Source organism: Microtus ochrogaster, chromosome 6 (genome assembly GCF_000317375.1).
Source record: "Microtus ochrogaster isolate Prairie Vole_2 chromosome 6, MicOch1.0, whole genome shotgun sequence".
In the NCBI taxonomy this organism is placed as follows: Eukaryota; Metazoa; Chordata; class Mammalia; order Rodentia; family Cricetidae; genus Microtus; species Microtus ochrogaster.
In genome coordinates this window covers 56,515,943-56,524,074 of record NC_022013.1, presented here as the reverse complement: position 1 = coordinate 56,524,074, position 8,132 = coordinate 56,515,943, and the positions used below count along the sequence as shown (strand labels likewise).

At 36.5% G+C, this 8,132-nt stretch overlaps 1 non-coding gene across 1 annotated transcript; it reads right to left on the bottom strand.

Moving 5' to 3' along the window:
• Positions 1 to 251: 251 nt before the first annotated feature.
• LOC113456241 lies at positions 252 to 358 on the bottom strand. Its single transcript, XR_003377092.1, has one exon. It is a non-coding gene; the product is annotated as a U6 spliceosomal RNA (small nuclear RNA).
• Between the last annotated feature and the right edge of the window lie 7,774 nt (positions 359 to 8,132).

Genomic DNA, 8,132 nt, shown 5'->3' with positions numbered 1-8,132 from the left:
GATGTGAAAAGCCTGTATGCGCAGGGTCTGAGCTCTTCTTATGGATACTGTACTAAAGAAAGGACGAGGCTCTGCCCTTAAGGGAACCTAATGAGTGTCTGTCCCTGAAGATATCTCAGGGAAGAAAATGAGAAAAGAGATCAGAAGAGTCTTGGGTCCTAGCTGGGGACATTCCTGTGGACATCTGGGAACCCCTCTAGAATCAAGCCTCTTCCCAACCCCACAATGCCTCCTTTAATTAATATATCTTTAAAAAAATGAAATGCTTCATGAATTTCTGTGTCATGCTTGCGCAAGGACCATGCTAATCTTCTCTGTATTGTTCCAATTTTAGTATATGTGCTGCCAAAGTGAGCACGCAATGGAGTCAGTTATAAGCCTCAGTGGATGAGATACCAACTGTCGGGGTGTTCTTGTGAATTCAGCTTTCTTCAAGTGTTCCCTTGAGTCTTTCTTGCTATAGAAACTGTCCCACCCTCATCCATCACGTGATGCTATCTGTAATGTTAGGATTGGACGTGAGGCTATCTAAGTATGGCTGCTTTTCTTGAACTTTGAACTTGTCAAACAGTGAAGCCAAGCAAACTTGCTTTTCTTAAAAATCACCGAGCATCAAGAATTCTGTTACAACAACACAACAGATGAAGATACTTTTTGTTTACTCCTGTTTGCTCAGACAACGTACAACCCTGCCCCCAAAGAAAAGTCCAACAAATGTTAACACAATCATCTCATGCATCACACCCTAGAATTAAACAAGAATGTGCTGCCTGGTATCAACCCATGCCCATCTAAATTCCCAATGTTAGGCAAGCATGAAAATACTTCTTTGAAGTGAGTGAAGAGATCACAAAAGCAGTCTGGAAACAGAAACAGAGGGCTGGCATCAAATGTTTCTCTAAAACAGACTTATACTCAGAATGGATAAGGAAAATATAGTACCTTTACACAATGGATTTACACAGCAGAAAAAAATAAAAACATCTAGAATTTTGCAGGAAAATGGATGGAGTTAGAAAACATTATTTTGTGTGAGGTAACCCATACATAGAAAGACAATTATCACATGTACTCACTCATAGGTGGTTTTTAAACATAAAGCAAAGAAAGCCAGCCTACAAATCACAATCCCAGAGAACTTAGACAACAATGAGCACACTAAGAGAGACTTACCTAGAACTAATCTACATGGAAAGTAGAAAAATACAAAATCTCCTGAGTAAATTGGGAACATGGGGACCTTGGGGGAGGGTTGAAAGAGGAGGGGAGAGGCAGGGAGGGGAATCAGAGAAAAATGTAGAACTCAATCAAAAAAAAAAAAGAAGACAAACATCCTTCAGAGATACGCTACTTCCTATACTTATCAAGATCTGATTGTTTAATGCATGTGAAGAATAACTGCATAATCAGAAAATAGCATTTTCAAATAAAAAACTTTGCAAAAGTTTTAGTCATGAAAGATGGAGATTATCAGGTTCAGAACTGCAGAACAGGAACAGTGAGTTAATACCAGCTCTGTGACTATAAGAGGGAGTCTAGTAGAGACATTAGAGAGATGAGTATCCACCCGTGGACAAGGCAATATGATGGCAGTATTTATACATATTTATGTAAAGATACACACACCACACTCACACAAGGAAAAATGAGAGATGAATAAATAGACATCACATGTGGCTGTGCCTTGGAACTTCACATAGAAAATCTTTATTAAATGGCCTCATTCAGGCTGGAGGTGGTGAAGTTTCTGAATTAGTTTTCATTCAGCATAAATAGTTCTCTCTGGATTGTTTCAAAAGTTCTGTGAAAGATGACAAAATTACTCTGAAATTGGAAGAAAAGGCACTAAAGTCTATCACAAGGAGCAAAGAAATCTAGAGTATTTTTTCTAACATAATATTTTTATTATTTGGGAATTTCATATAATTCACCCTGATCATATTCAATTCCCTTGCCCTCCCATGTCTACCCACCCCCTTGTAATGTCTCATAAAAAAATAAGAAAAGAAAAGTAAAAAATATGTGGTCCACTTTGTGTTACCAATATACTCATTGGAGCATAATCAAACACCCAGAGGCCAGTCTCTTAAAGAAAACTGAGTTCCAACTTCATATGGAAAAACAAAAAGCCTAGAATAGCCAAAACAATACTTTACAATAAAGAAACTTCTGGAGGCATCACAAACTCAAATGCTACTATAGAGCTACAGTAATGAAAACAGACTGGTTTTTGCATAAAAGCAGACAGGAGGACAAATGGGAAAAAAATCAAAGATCCAGATATCAATCTGCATACCTAAGAACACCTGATTTTTGACAAATAAGCTAAAATAACGATATGGAAAAAGAAAGCATATTCAACAAATGGTTCTGGGGTAACTGGATATTATCATGTAGGAGAATGGAAGTAGATCCATATCTATCACTATGCACAAAACTCAAAGACTTCAAAATAAACCACACTGAACCTCATAGAAGAGAAAGTGGGAAGTACACTTGAATGCATTGGCAAAGGAGATCACTTCCTAAATATAACCACAGTAGCATAGACACTGAGAACAACAATTAATAAATGGGATCTCCTAAAACCGAGAAGCTTCTGTAAAGCAAAGGACACGTCAACAAGACAGAACAGCACCCTACAGACTGGGAAAAGATCTTCACCAACCCCACATCAGATAGAGGACTGATCTCCAAAATATTCAAAGAACTCAAGAAACTTGACATCAAAAGAACAAATAATCCAATAAAAATGCAGTACAGATCTAAACAGAACTCTCAACAGATGTATCTCAAAAAACTGAGAGGAACTTAAGGAAATACTCAACATCCTTAGCCATTAAAAAATGCAAATCAAAACATCTTTGAGATTTCATCTTACACCTGTAAGAATGGCCAAGATCAAAAACACTGATGACAGTTTATGTTAGAGAGGATGTGGGGTAAGGGGAATGCTTCTCCATTGCTGGTGGGAGTGCAAACTTGTACAACCACTTTGGAAATTAGTATAGAAATTTCTTAGAAAATTAGGAAACAGTCTACCTTAAGACCCTACAATACTGCTCTTACGTATATACCCAAAGGATACTCAATCATACCAGAAAGACATGTGTTCAACTATGTTTATAGAAGCATTATTTGGAATATACAGAAATTGGAAATCACCTAGATTCCCCTCAACTGAAGAATGAATACAGAAAATATGGTACATTTACACAATAGAGTACTACACAGTGGTAAAAAAAAATAATGACATCATGAAATTTGCAGGCAAATGGATGGATCTAGAAAAAAGCATATTGAGTAAGGTAACCCTGACCCAAAAATACAAATATAATATATACTTAATCTTAAGAGGCTTCTAGACATAAAACAAAGAAAAAACAGCCTGCAGTCTACAACACCAGAGAACCTAGATAACAAAGAATACCCTAAGAGTGTCATATATGGATCTACATAGAAAGGTGAAAAAGACAAGATCTCCTGAATAAATTCAGAGTATGGGCATCACAGGATGTAGAAGAGGAGAGGGGAGGAAGGGAGTGAAATGGAGAAAAATGTATAGCTCAATAAAAAAAAATGAAGAAAACTAAGTCTTCCCAACCCCTTACATCTGCAAGGAGATATCAACCAAGAAAAACTACATTTCCACATCCCTCTCACAGATTTTTTTAAGAGTTCTCTTGATGTCTTACAGTCTAGACTGTTTCTTTTGGTGGGACTGGAGTGGAGGGGGGGTTGTCATAGAAGCCTTCTATGTCTCTTATTCTCAACTGTGAGTCTACAGTCATCAATACCACTGCAAAAGAAGCTTCCTTGCCCTTTTCAGTCTGCAGCAGCACAGATCATGGACATTCACGTAGTCCCTGGACAGCATGGACCACGGATCTCAACATGGACTGCCTTGCCAGAACACACCACAGACATCAACACAGACCTTAGCTGCAGCATAGGACCAGGGACACCATCGTTGCTCTGATTTTGAAGATATTATACCAATGGAGTAGTCTTGATCTCCAAACCTAATATGAGCCAAGGAACCAGGAAACCCATGAATACACTGTGAGGAAACTCTGAAAGTTAAGATTGTTTGCACAAACAGTGAAGGATTACAGAGTGGCTGCCATAATTCTCCCGCTGGGCCTGAAGCTGCTTCATTTTTAACAGTTCAAATCCAGGGGAATCTTGTTCTAACACAAGGGGATTCTGATGTGAGTAAGAGGAGGCAATTAATGGGGAGAGGCTAATTGAGGCCCTCCTTGTGGAGCACAGACTTCCCTGTCCATATGTGTTCCTTACACACCTCAAGGTAAAACTCTGTCGACTCGTACCTTCTACCAGCTGAGCATAGCCTTGGTGCTCACTGCTATGACAATAGTCATTGCCACATGTGCCAAGAAAACTTCTGCGGACGAAGGTTACAGATGATTTTATAAGCCTATTCATATACACAAATGAAGCAGAGAAAAGGCATCACTCAATATTGAAGAAAAAAAAAACCTAATTTGAGGTCCTGGTAAGATGACTCAGCATATAACAGAGTTTTTTGCCAAGTTTGATCCCCTGGACCCAGAACACACAAGGTAGAATAAGAGAATTGATATGTATAAAAACTCCTGAATCCACACACTCAGGTATTGCTAAGTGTGCATGCATGTTTGTGAGACCTTGCATGGTTACATACACACATACACACACACACACACACACACTGCTTAAAATGCAAACAACAATCAAAAACAACTGATATCATTAAAAGAAGAGTCAAGGGAACACTCAAAATTTATACATGCGAATCCAGGTTAATACTGACCATGTGAGGATATAAAGTAATTTACCATTTTATTTTCACCAGAAAATAAAATATTACAAAAATGCAATCTTGGTAACAAACTTGTCATGATTAAAATGCATTTGGTGATTTGGAAAATAAACCTAAAAATGATCTCAACCTTCAGTTTAAACAGTCAAAGAATTAAGAATTGAAATCAGAGGCAGCACATTCAGTACATCTTTAGACTCTGAGCGGTACATCACCTCTCATCCACGACACTGGATAATATACAAAGTGTGTTTGTACACACACATAATACTAACATTATGGAGAATGAGGCAGGAGACTCTGAAGCTCAAGAACAACCTGGGCTAGGCTGCATAGCAAGACCTTGTCTCAAAAAGCAAGATCAATCATTTTGCCAATCAATCAGGCACTTCAGTCTAGAAAATGGTAGGTAGAAAGGAAGGATTTGAACTAAAATATCCTAATTCTGTCAAACATTAAATCTATCTATGAAGAGAAATGCATTTTTAGTTACCAATTGAGAAAAACTGCATATTATTTCTCTTTTACAAAACTATATTCATTAGTAAACATCTTACAGATTAAAAAAAAAGGAATAGTAAAGAGAATTCATGACAAAAACAATTCAGAATATTTGTTTTAATTGAGAGGTAGAATTTAATTCATTTCAAACTTTATGCTGTACCCCTGAAATTAGCATGCAAGAGGAAACACTGTTACAAAGGTGTTACCTTGCCCTGTGGGAGCCTAGAAGTGGGATTTCATTAGGAACCCAGCTTCTGCAGTGATAAGAAACCCTAACTGTAAATATATTCCCTTCAAAGTTAATTTAGTGACAAGTAGAACAGATACTCACAGTAGAAAGTCACAGTAAGCTTCAAAGATGAACATGAAAAACCGTGTATCTCTCATCCTAGAGACATGAACAGGGCATTGATGAATGGGCAGAATTTTATTTGATATATTTTCCTCAGTCTTACTGTGAAATATTCATTTTATCCTTCTCTTTATAGAGAGGTAATTCAGGTGCTTATCTGGGTAATGAATCTGGTCCAAAACCCTGGATTTCTAGGTCATTTTCATCATGTTTTTCTGTATTATTTCCACATGAAAATACAAGTCACCTGACCACAGGTCTAGTGAAGTTTGGCTATGGACTGACTCTGGGAACTCCACCTCCTTTATGGTGGACAAAATTCCTTCAATATTCCCTTCCTTTTCTGGCTATACCTAAAAGAGGAGAAGGTGAAAATGTTTTTATCAGATAAGAAGAATTATATTAAAGCTATGGAGTAATAGAATTAGTGCATTGATATTGTAGAAGTAGGTCAGACACACAGATTCCTGCCAACAATAGAAGTACAACGGAGAAGAATCTCACATGTTGGGAGCTTGGTAGACAAAAGAGTAAATATTCCTAATAAGTTTCAATTATACAAAAGAAATAAAAAGGGTTTACTATGACATCATAGAGCCAAATAAATATATGTACAAAGGCATCCTTCAAGGACAAAGAAAATAAAAAAAAAAAAAACGATTAAATAAGGAGCATGCCAAATTAAGGATTGCTGCAACTGGCTATACCCATACTAATAGTTATATGACAAAATTAACTATAATTCTAAAAAGTAAATTTCACATATATTTTGGCTAAATATATAGTGAGAAGGAAAGAATGCTGACAAATCAAAATGTAAAATCTTCAAAGATGAAAAGTGAATACATAAATGACTGTCCTCACAATTAGACACTCAGATATATTTTAAGTATCATGGCTTTCAGCTCTTAGTGACATTAATAAAACTGGAGGACCGTAAGAAATGAGGGTTAGAACAATGTGTATTCTGGCATGTTATTAAAGGTGACATTTTCTAAAAGCATATGTTCATTACACAAATATAAAGACAGTCTCATAAGTATGTACAAACTGTAGGAAGTAACATATTCACATCTCATTGGTTATAATAGAGTTACAGTAGTTTAAATACTGTCAGTATAAAAGTCATTCACGTAATTATATATATCCCAAGATATACTATATAAAATCATTAAAATATACATGTACCTACATCTGTCAGAAAGACCCAAAGACACTGTTAAATTTTTAAAGGGCACATTGCCTATAAAAATAATATTAGCTATGTAACTTCATTTCCTTTAATATTTATGTGTAATTACATACCTAAAAGAGAATTCCACATAATTAGGGGAGCTGTGCACAGAATATACCTTCAATGTTATTCACATAAACGTGGATGACGACAGTTTTCAAAAATAAAGCCAATGGGATTAGAGAACAAACTATATGGACCTTTCAAGATGAATTTTCCTCATTATTAACCAAGGGAAATGAAATCTTTACCCACACAGTTGAAGGATGTTGAAATATAAATCATTTTTCATCCATTTCTCTCTTTTTACTCCTTCTCAATGCCTTACTTGGACTTTGGTGCGGAGACACACCTGAAATGCCAGCACTTGGGATACCTAGTTACTTTTTTCATTCTTATGAAACGTTAGGAAGGGAAGGTTAACTATAGTTCACAGCTTGAAATGATGCAATCCATCACAGTAAGCAAAGCGTGGTAGCAGATGTATGAGGTAAATAGGTACATTGTGCCTATGGGAGGCAGAATTGAAGTGGATGCTCCTCTGCCTTCTTTCCCTGTATCTTTCAATAGAAAGATACATTATTTTATGCGCTACCCTATGAGAAGATGCCACCTACATTCAGGATGGATCTTCTGTTAATTCAGAATGTCTTCAGTTAATCTTCTCTGGAAACATCCTCATGACATGCTCAGAGGTAAGCACTCTAGGTGACTCCACACCCAGTCAAGGCAGGACTTGAAGGTTAACTGGCATACCTCTTCAACACGAAGGATGGTTTGTCTAGGCAGTGAGGCTGTTGGTAGCTTAGGTATTGTGAGTGTTGCTACAGGAAACTGGAAAGCCTGGAATTGGGCTATGAGGTAAAAGCTTTTTGTCCTTGGAAGACACATTCCTCTCTTCATATAAACTCCACTATGCTGCTGTTTAGTGATTATCAGGCATCTCTAAATAAAGCTAACACCTCTCCTTGCTTGGCTCCCTATGTTCTTTAAAATTAGAAACCAGAAAGAGAATGAGGAATAAAATAAGATCAAATAAAATTGAAGAAGTGATATCATACATAACAATTAGTATATCAGACTTTAAAAATGAAACAAAATTAGATTTTATAAATGAGTCTTTAAAAACATCTAAATATTTTTATTTCCTCAAATGACCATCACAACCTGTAAAATTCCAGAAAATAAGATAAGAAAGCATAGAGACACAAACACAGAAC